At 35.7% G+C, this 11,285-nt stretch overlaps 1 pseudogene; it reads left to right on the top strand.

Moving 5' to 3' along the window:
- LOC114631933 overlaps positions 1–11,052 on the top strand; it is a 16,108-nt pseudogene extending 5,056 nt beyond the window's left edge.
- Positions 11,053–11,285: the final 233 nt, after the last annotated feature.

Genomic DNA, 11,285 nt, shown 5'->3' with positions numbered 1-11,285 from the left:
CTTTCTTTCTTTCTTTCTTTCTTTCTTTCTTTCTTTCTTTCTTTCTTTCTCTCTTTCATGCTTGGTTGCTTTTTCTTCCTTCTTTCATTTTCTTCCTTTATACTTTTCTTCCTATTTTTAACAGCAAAATAAAATATAGTAAGATAAAACAAAACCAATCTCGCCAAAGTTTGGAAAAGACAAACCAACAGATGGAAAAGAACCCTAAAAGAAGGCACAAGAATCATTGACACACTCAGAAATTCAATAAAAGTGATAAACACAGAACCTTTTTTTAAAATTGTAGATCACTCTTCTCAGATGACTATAGCGTGTGTCAAATTGACATAAAATCACCCACCACAGAAGTGAAGAAAAAATCTCTTTTTAAGTTTAAAAATCTGACCTTCCACTACGTCTTAATGGATATGAATTGTGACTGTGGGGAAATGCCTATCTAAATAAATCTGTGATTGCTTTATGCCGTAATATGATCAAAATAGTCTCTGGAAAAACAACATGTTCATAATACTCTAGCAAGTAGAACATAAACACTGCATAGAAACCTGAACATCATTTCAATAAATAAATTGAGATATTGAGATAATACAAGTCATGAATTTGAATACTTAATGTTATCACTTTTTTATATTTTTATTATGTGTGCTCTACTTTCATTATATTTAAAGTCATCACTCAAGAGGCCAAAAACTTAAGAGATTGATTGATTAATAATTAATTAGTGACAGAGGTACACTAACATTTAAAAATGGTAAATTTTTACATAGTTTTGAATTTTTATGCAGAATTTTTAAAGGGAAAATGGTACATATAATCATAGAAATGATACATTTCTTGGGAATTCTGTATATTAAAAAATTAGAGCCCAAACCATGAGCAAAGTAGTAGATTTATCAATAATACAGCATAGTTTGTCTAAGTTGTCTTTCACAGTACTTAATAATAGGATCTCAATGAGCAAACTATACGATGTGTTGGCTAATCTTGATTGCCATCTGGACTGCATCTATCATTAACTAAAACCTGAGTATTGCCACCTTGTGAGGATATTTTTTTGAAATTAATTTTATTGGATATTTTATTTAAATTTCAGATGTTATCCCCTTTCTTCATTTCTCCCGATCCAGAAACCTCCTATCTCATGCCCCTCCTCCTGCTTGCTTCTATGAGTATGTGGCCTCACCCACCCACTCACCCACTCCCACCTCCCAATATTCGTTATCAGATTATTTCAAGCAAGAAGACTCAATTTAAATCGGGGCTACACTCACTGTTGGCACCTCATACAAAATGCTATGGAAGAAGGAAGCTTTTGTGTTTTGTCTATTTACCTTCACTCTTGTTGACAAGTTAATCTATTATTAGAACCTTCTTCAGGATTCCAGCACAGACCAATGAACAACAATTTGCTAGGAATTCTCTAGGAATATTGAATCAGGTAAGGTCTGCTGGGACATACAGCCTCATGAACTGAACAAGGTTGTCAGTGTTAGACAGAGATTGAATTCACATGAAAATGAAGGAGACAGAAATTGACCTCAAGAAAAATGATAACACTTTTATCACTAAAAAGGGCAATCAACCTTCCTCAAGAATTGAAGGTCTTGCATTGGGGGTATGAGGAAGCCAGGATTTTGTAGAAGATGAGTGGGCATTGGTACAAAGGATTTTGTAGTTTTTCTGAGAATGGGTGGTTTGGATATCTGTAGCTATTTGAGATCATAAAGTTTAACTTTGGATGGACTTCTTCATCTGGAGGGACAAATGTATTTTTTTCAATGAGGAGGAGGATTCCTAAGTTCAGGAGGCCATACCATCTTTCATTCAGTCTCTTCATACATAAAACAAAGCCATTGTTGGACTATCTGTAATGCATCTTATAAATCAATCTAATATATCCCATTTTAACACATAGCCATTCTATCAGATCTGTTTCCTTAGAGAATTCTGACTAATATAGGTTGATGACTAAAGTCTTGTTTCGTTTCTCTAAATTTAGAACCCTGACTACAATCATCAGTAGGCTCTGAATTTCAGTCTTTGTAGCTTCTCTCAGTATTCTGATGGCCCTTGAATTGAGATGTAAATTAGTATCTATCATAGATCTTTCATGTGGCTGCTCTTAGTCCATTAGACCCCACCTTATAGTTTTTGTAGAAATTCTTTGCACATTTTGTGTTTCCCCTTCACTTTCTTTTCTGTAGCTCCAGCCAACTGGGGAAATCAACTAGTAGCCTAGCCTTTTTGGCTAGCAGAAATGCTTCTCCTTGATAGTAACAAATGCTGGGATTAAAAGTGTATATAACTATGTCTGAGTGGCATGATTTTCTTTTTTCTCTTGAGAACTATCTTTGTACTAGTTGAACTATCCTGAGCATGTGCAAGTAGAAGTATGTTAACTTTGAATAGTAAGGAAAAATGTAAAACTCCTGCTCTATCATTGCTAGTGATATTTTTGAGATTATATATTATTATTATATTAGAGTAAACTGATATTACCCCCTATGTACATATTTATTCAGTTTATTTATATTTCTTTCTGAAATGCCTCCATTTCTTTAGCAGTCTCTCCTGATACTATGTCTTATTAGTTTCTTATAAAATTACTTTGTTTTTAGCATACAACATATTTGGTTTCCTTGTGGCATTTTCATACATATGTAATTGTATTTTGTTCTTATTAATTCTCTTCCATTGCCCTACTTAACGTCTCAAAATTGTTCCCTTTGTGATTTTATGTGATACATATCCCATTATTCTTTCACTGTTGTTTTGCAGATGTGATACATTAGTTGTCACTGGGTTTGCTACTGATAAGAGAAAGTCTTGATGGAGAACCCCATGATAACATGACACACATTTTGTTAGTTTTTCCTGGTCTTCCACTTTAGTATCTATGGCCTTTATTGAAACAAATATAAATTTGTGAAAGAAAATGTACAGGATATTTAAGGTCCTTCTTTGAACTAACTTTAAGCTAATACTACCTTAGAACATCATTTACTCTCTAAATCAAAACAGAAGCTTGTAAAGGTCTTATTTAATTTCAGCTATTTTTCAGTGCACCTCAGAATAGAACCATGGTAATCTACTTTCATTGCTATCTGATTGTATGGTTTATAAATGTTCTCAGAAAATGGCAATTCCTGCTGTGGCTTCCTGACTTGAAGAATATTGGCATTTTTCTTGCATGGAAACAAGTGAATATGTCAGAAATCATTTCCTGAGCTTGAACAATAAACAGAAAGTAATCCAGTATCTTTGGAAAACAACAAACACTAGTTTGAAGAATTGAAAAATGAGAATGGAGACAGATGTTGTATTTCCATTTAAGAACTCAGACAATCTCACAAAATAAATGGATATTTCTCAGAGAATAACAATAGGTTATCATAAATGCACTCAGTAAGTGACTGTTCCACATGAAATTGTCTTGCAAAGATCAATCTGTGCTATTCTTCACATCTGGTCACAACTATCAACCTGAAAACAAATAGACAACATTGACAATAAGCTGGGGAAATAAATAGATGCTGTTTGCCACCATCTATCTATTTGTCTTGCTCATTGCCATGGGTTTTAAACCAAAACTGAATTTTGAACAGTTTAGGATTACACAGTTAAAGTAAATTGTTATTTCATTAATAAAACCCAGACTTACCATAAACCTTGTTTTCCTATGGTAAACAAAGTGACACACACACACACACACACACACACACACACACACACAAACAGAGAGAGGTGGGAAACTCAATGCAAGTGAATCTTAATACTCTTATTCTTGCAAGTTTTCTGAATTTAGATGAAATATTCTTTGCATAACAAAGCACATTCTAACTGATAATTTTAAAAGATAATGCCACAATTATGAAAATGATTTTGATTTTGAATTCAGCAGTGTTTGTGGCTACTAGTCAAACTTGACTAAATATGGAAAGGACACTTAGTTACTTCCAGAAAATGCTGAACACCTAATTCAGGATACATTAGCAGTAAATCTCTCATTTGAGCAAATTGTCTAATTAGACTGTTACCTTAAGTAAATTTTAAGATATGTGGGGAGAGAACAAAGCTTTCTAAACAAAATGTAAGATTTTCTAGAAATTTCACACAATTATCATGGTTAATTATATGAATATGTACAATATAATCATAAAACATAGTGGCCTCCCTCTGTATGAACATTCATGGTTTCTATAAGACTTCAACGAAATAGAAAATGATCATATATATTTATCTGCTCAAAACATATAGTATGTTTCAGATCCAGCAAACTCAGCTATGTGATAAGGTGTGTTCAAGAACACTAAAATATATAGAGTTATGAAAAGGATGATTTAAATAACTGGCCATGCTTATTCCTGATATATTACTAGTTTTCTTTCACATGTACATACAATTTCATGAGGAGTTTATTTTGTCGATATTTTCACACAGAGACTCAATAGTTTGTTTAGGCTGACAAACTTAACTCTGATAGTCCAGTAGTAGAATTATAGGAACACATCACCATGCCTGATTCTTGGGAGAATTTCCTATACTCAGTGGCTTGAAGTTTAATTACAGATAATTATCCATTATATACTGACACTACAGCAGTTGCTTGCTAATGTTACATTTGATAGATATGGTCTTGAAGGACAGCAAAGCAAGGTAAAATCTTTGCAATGGGCAAGCATTTAATACTTCATCATTCTGTAAGAAAAGATGGCCCATAGCTGGGCCTGGTGGCACACATCTTTAATCCTAACACTCACTAGGCAAAGGTAGGTGGATGGATATATGTTAGTTTGACACCAAGCTGGTCTATATCGTGAGATCTTGGACATCCAGGTTACATATACTGACCCTGCATCAAATAAAACATAAAGCAATAAAATAAGAAACCAAGAAAGCAGGAAAAGAAAGACAGACAAACAGACAGACAGACAGACAGACAGACAGACAGAGGAAAGAAAAGTATCCTGAAGTAAATGAGAATATCACTTTAAAACAGATACTAATAGTAGAGAATTTAACTGAATGATCAAAGACCCAAAGGGGTAGAGACTCCATCATACAGGTTGACAGATAAAATAGATTTTTATGCACTAAATCTATACATAATAAATTTTTATGGTCCCTAATCATAGTGATGACATAAGTGATAAACAGGAGGTTATGATGATGGTAACTTTTGTAATTAGAACTACAGGCTACTTTGCTTGAGATTTCCACACATCTGAGCACTCAGCTGAGAATCCTAAAATATGTGTTACCACTGTGGAATATATTTGTCTTGAGTTATATGTGACTGACACATGTAATTTTATTTTGTTAATGACATTAGATAAACAAGGAAAAAACAGACAAATGGTAGCAAAAAAGAGAGAAGGTACAGTGTTGATTGAAATAATTAATTTGAATTACTGACACAAAAAATAACATTGCCTATGCATAAAAAGGCAGAAAATCATATTTATGATACTCAAATTTTATTCAATGTGTTATCTGCAGGTAGGTGGGAATGACACACTACTGCAATTTTATGAACAAAACCAGTGGGATCTCAGGCCACTCATAAATAAATACAAATTCCTTGGGAAACTGTAAATCGGCTCAGGAATTGGCTGGAGTAAATGGTACATATAATAAAGAAAAACACTGTAAGCTAGGTATGTTAACACAAGTTTTTCATGCTAGCACTTGGAAGTAGAACAGGTCTGTCTGTAAGTTTGAGGTTATTATGGTCTGTCTATTGAATTCCAGGCCAAACAAGGATACTTGCTTGTATGCATATATTTTTCACAGCTTGTTTTAATTAGGATTCAATCTCCTCCTAGTCCATCATCCATCTGAGGTAATAGAAAAGAAAGTTTATTAGGAGACAATCAAAGTGGACCTATTAAGAAATAGTTCTTTGGGGCAATTCTAATCTTCATTGCTCTTAATCCAGTCCACTGGCAAACACCAAACATGAATCAGCAGGTGCAGTCCAGTCCATTTGGCAGACACTACACACTTCAATTCAGAAGCACATCAATCCACCAGAGTCTGCAGAAGCAGCAAGAAACCACAGGAATCTCAAGAGAAGTTCTTTGGTGAGTTTTCTGACTATGAAGTCACCACAAGTGAAGCTCCACAATGCAATGTAAAGCAAACCAATACATGCATGTCTTCAGTAAAGAATAGTGGGGCAGAGCAAAGTGAACCAATTCTCGAGCTCCCACTGTCTGTGGAGTCATATATATATATTCTAAGTATTATGCATTCTTTCACATGTTTACTATAGCAAAATATCCTTTCACCAGTGTCTGTTTCAGAAAAACATTCTTTTACCTGTCTGCCTCAGCAAAACATCATTATAACCTGAGTCTCCAAAGAAATCAGAAATTTCCACATTACTTTGTAAGACACTACCTCAATCAAACTAGAATATGACACTGTAAAGCCTTCTAATCTAGGAAAGAATTATTCATTCTCCTACCCAATTTACTGTGCTACATATAGAAAGATATTTTAAGTAATTATACTTTATTATTTCTTCTATTTTTGCTATCAGTAAGACACATAACAGTGGGGTACTTGAAACTCTAATAAAAATAATCAGTATCTAATACTGAGATATCAGTTAAATATTGCAATTTTTCTGCTTGAATGGCTAAATGTAAGTATTCAGTTATCAAGTTCATTTGGTATTGACAATATTTTATGTGAGAATATAATATTATCTCAAATTTTCATTATAATTGTTGCTTAAAAGCAAAGCAGTTTTATTCACTTGCCTTTCTCTATGACCCCCTTTATTTGTTTTGGCTTATGGAGATATGTTCACACCATGTAGCACAGACTGTCTTTAAACTCATAATTCTCTTTCCTCAGCCTTCTAAATTCTGAGCTTATAGGCTACATTAACATGTCCAACTACATATTTAGATTCATGGTTGTTTATTTGGTTAACCTGCTCATACAGTACAAAGGTTTAGAAATGTCACTTCTGGAGCTCATAGTATGTGATCTTCTTTGTTCAGTCAAGTAGAAGCTAAACCAGTAAAAAGAGTCATTTTGGAATATCTTACTATAAATATCTCCTCTTTGAGACTTGTGTTATAGATAGGAAAGAAAGGTTTTGCACGAGTGACTCAAACTAATTGCTTCTGATCTTAATTTTCCTATGAATTGCTCTCAGTATCTTTTACATTGCTGTTTAAATGTTTAATGGGTGTATAAAATTATCTATTATAGCAATTAAATAGCAGATTGTTTTCCAGATTTGATTTTTAAAAGTTTTAAACATCATGAGATTCTTTCTTTTATACTAAGATGATTACATATTTAGCATTAGTAAGATTTAGTTTAATAAAAATGTCTGCCAGCAAATCAATGTGGATTCATTTGGAGATTTCAATTAGAACAAATGCAGCATTCTGTTTTTCAAATGCAAAATCATGAAAGTGTGAATTTGAAACATGAGCAACACAGCAAAACCAAAAAAAAAAAAAAGGCCTTTACTGGATATTTCTGCTAAATAAATATGACATGTGCAAACAATATATAAGAATCATTTTTAAACTAATACAATGCTTTTCATGTCCAACGTAATTATAATTGTAAAAACCACAAATGATAGGGAAGACGGAGAACAATGGTTCTGACATTCTATCAATATATTAGTTATATAAACTAAAATAATTTAATGGTGGCTTAAACTGGATCTATAATAAGATATGAATTGAATATGTTTACAATTTATATATGTCTGTGTACATATATGACCTTACACATAACAAAATAAATCACTAGCTTAACAAAATTAGTATACCTAAGCAAAAAATCATGTTTTCAAACTTTGTATTATCAGAAGTAAAAATAATATACCTCAAGCTGAACTTTCATTTATTTAAATGGCATTTATCAATTGAATGAATCTATAAAAATCTCCAAACTGCTATTTGATTTGAGCGTATAACTTTCCCTTATTCCACAGAAATTTGGTCAGTAGTTCTAAGTAATAACACAAAATGACTTTTTAAATAAATCCATTATTAAATAAGCATTTTGTAGGAACAGAATGAAAAGCTAAAACTAAAGACTCCTTCTGTGGGATTAGTAATTAAGCCATGGGTTTAATACATGCTGTGTAAGCGCTCTATCATAACCTACATAGAAATATACATAGTGGAAGAAACACACTGGCACATGTAGAAATCCCCTTAAAAATTGAACCCAAGGAAGGTTGTGATTGACTGAGAGTAACTGGTTTCCTCGAGTATACACAGTTAAGATCTCCTGTACCCTCTTGATGTTTCTCTGTTCAAGAGAGGACATAATTTCTTGGACAGTGATGACACTGAGGCTCTTCTGCAGGTGAGTAAATACTTTAAACTGGTGTGCAGTGATGAAGCAGGGGATCACCAGAATCAAAGTGAGGATTTAGATGAAGATAAACCTTGTACAACAAGTCTTGCACAACAAGCAGCAAGTGAACTTTCCAGAAGGACAGCAAATCTGTGTTTTCCAGAGGGATAGCAAATCTGGCTTGAAGAGTTGATGTCTTTCCCACAAAGCAAGTTCCAATACCTGGGTTCTCAGAGCACTCTCATTGGCAGAGGGTCAACAAGGCATGAATGCATGTGAATAGGTCTCACCAAGCACCAGGAGGTGTCCTCTCTCAGAAGCCTCAGTAGCACCAGCAGTAGTGTTCACATTCACTGACCCCACAGTGAGGATGCTATGATACTTCAAACTAATTCTGTCATCAGTGTCTGCACTTCTAGCCACATTGTAAGCAAAGATAACTTTCTCCAGCCTGCCTTCTCTCAAGGTGCTGTCCAATTTTAGCTTTAGTATGAAAGGCCATAAAAGGAACACCAAATCTAAGACACAGAGCCTGCTAAAATGAATGGAGAGCTTGAAGCTCAAGGGATCCCACCACAGCAAGCACAAAACAACTTCCAATCTGGAGTTGACAATCTGTGTTCTCATTCTGCAGGAAGGAATGGATGAGAAGCTGAAGCAGCTGAACTGCTTAAGGATCTCAACCCTCAATGGCAACCAAATCAATGTGTCCATGGTATACAAAAGAAGTATGTCGAACTCCATATAGATTTGCAGTAGCAACAGCCAGTCAGAGACCAGCAGTGCTATCAACACAGCCTACCCGGTCAACAGGACATGGAGCCTCAGCACCTGTAACAAGTAGGTGGACATATATCTAGAAGGCTTCAACCTTTACTATCTGTCTACCTTTAATAATGTGATAGGGCAGAACTGAAAAAAAATGACAGCTAGCAAAAGAACATAGTGTTCTACATTCTAAATGATCACAAGCCTGGCATCTTCCCTAGGTCTCCCTCCAATGCCAATTTCTATCCCTTGGGAGAAATTTCTGTTAAATGGAGGCCGGGAAGTTTCCATGACCCTGGACATCTCAGACTATGAAAGAATACAACAATGGTAGTCCTGAGGAGCTGAAAAGATGCAATTTCTCCAGCTATGAGTAGCCACCTAAACATCTTTGATAAAGTAGCAGGCTCTATTCTCTACTCCAGCTTGGAAGACCTAATCAACCTGAAGAATGAAGACATCTTCCTTGAGCTGCAGGACATTCTTTACCATGTAAAGCAGATGTGGAGAAGAGTCAACCAAAAAGTTTTCAGATGAGAGAGACTTGAACTCAGACCTGAACTTTGTATTCCCTTGTCTATCATCCCCAGAACAAATATATCTGGATGTGGACCATAACTGGAGGACATTCAGTGACCTGAATAGCATAAACAACTCCTGCAATAACCTTGAAGAGCCCATTGATATCCCATAAAGAAGGGACTGTAAAGTCTTCCCTGACCAGGTGCAATAGGTACAGGGTGAGGTGGCACAGCTTTCAGAACCTTCACCAGCTGAACCTGAACTCTGTATCTCTGCAGACTCTCAGTCTGTGGCCCGGATGAACCTACTGCAAAATTAATCCTGAAATTGATGACCCTGCTGGAAAAATACACACCTCGCAACAAGCATGGTTTTAGCTAGGCTGTGTCCAAATTCATGAAAGGGATCAAGCTTTCATACTGCAAGTACTGAACAATGTCACAGTGGCTGTGAAAGAAATCCAGATGATTCTCCACCAACCTGGCTGTGTGCTTAGCTCCTTCTCTCTTTCACCTCTACACCCTGAAGCAAGAGAGTTCTCCATGAATAATGCAACAAAAAGAGAGTTTGAGCAAATGGACCAGAAAAATCTGAATGAAAACCTAGCCACCACTCAAGGACTGTCCCATATGATTGCTCTTCCCGCATGATTGCTTGTCCCACATGAATGCAAGAAGCTCTTCCAGGTATCTGAGGAAAGGAATTGATCCCACAACTTTTACAATGAAAAAGAGTTGAAGCCTCTTACACTGATCAGCTGCTGGCTACAGACACTTCTTCCAGGATGTGTCTGTGTGGATGGCCTGTTTTAGGGTATAAAACAGATATTCAAACTCTGGGTCAGCTACCCCACCTATGAACAAGGTGAGCTGGCCTATAAAATGGTAAGTGATGGACCTCCATTAAGGCTTTGGAAGTCAACCATTGAAGTCCCTACTACGCCCCAGAAGATCTTAAAGCTCCCTCTTAAAGAGCACCATTTTTGAGATATGAACCTGCTGGACTCAAAAGTGATTGGAATCCTGGACAGCTAGACTGAAATCTACCATTATGTCCAAAACAGCGTGATGCTCCAACTTGCTAGGGACTATGTCATATTGAGGACCCAGAGGAATAATTTACCCAGGGGAGCCTGTGCCCGCTTACTCACTTGCCTCTGTGGATCATGACTGGCACCTGTGGTTAAGAGGCAGGATAATGTACTCCTGTCCAGATACTTGATTAAATCCTGTGGATCAGGAAAACCCAAGCTCACCTACACGTGCAGAGTTGATTTAAGGAGCCAAATGTCAGAGACTCAATTCCTCCAGTTATGTGAGCAGCCACAAAACATTTGAACATTTGTGTGCAGATTAAATGGTAAAGATCTAAGACTCCTTCAGTAATCAGGGCACTGAAAGCAAGGATACCAAATCTAAGTGATTACAGATGTGAAGCTATTGAGGAGGTAGACCTGTATCTACTACCTGGGTGATTGTTGCTAGAGCCTTGCCAGTCCTTGTAAGAGTTCATCTGGGTCTGATTGACTGTAGAGATTTTGACACATTCTTAAAGCTGCCTCCTGTTTTTCTTTGGTCTATACTGTAGACCTTGACTGGAATATATGAAACTTGCACAGGGTACTTATTTTATTCAAATTGCTTATAAGAAGCAAG

The sequence above is a fragment of the Grammomys surdaster genome, unplaced genomic scaffold (assembly GCF_004785775.1).
Source record: "Grammomys surdaster isolate TR1022 unplaced genomic scaffold, NIH_TR_1.0 369, whole genome shotgun sequence".
NCBI lineage: Eukaryota > Metazoa > Chordata > Mammalia > Rodentia > Muridae > Grammomys > Grammomys surdaster.
Note: the sequence above shows the minus strand (reverse complement) of the source record. Positions and strands in the feature narration are given on the sequence as shown.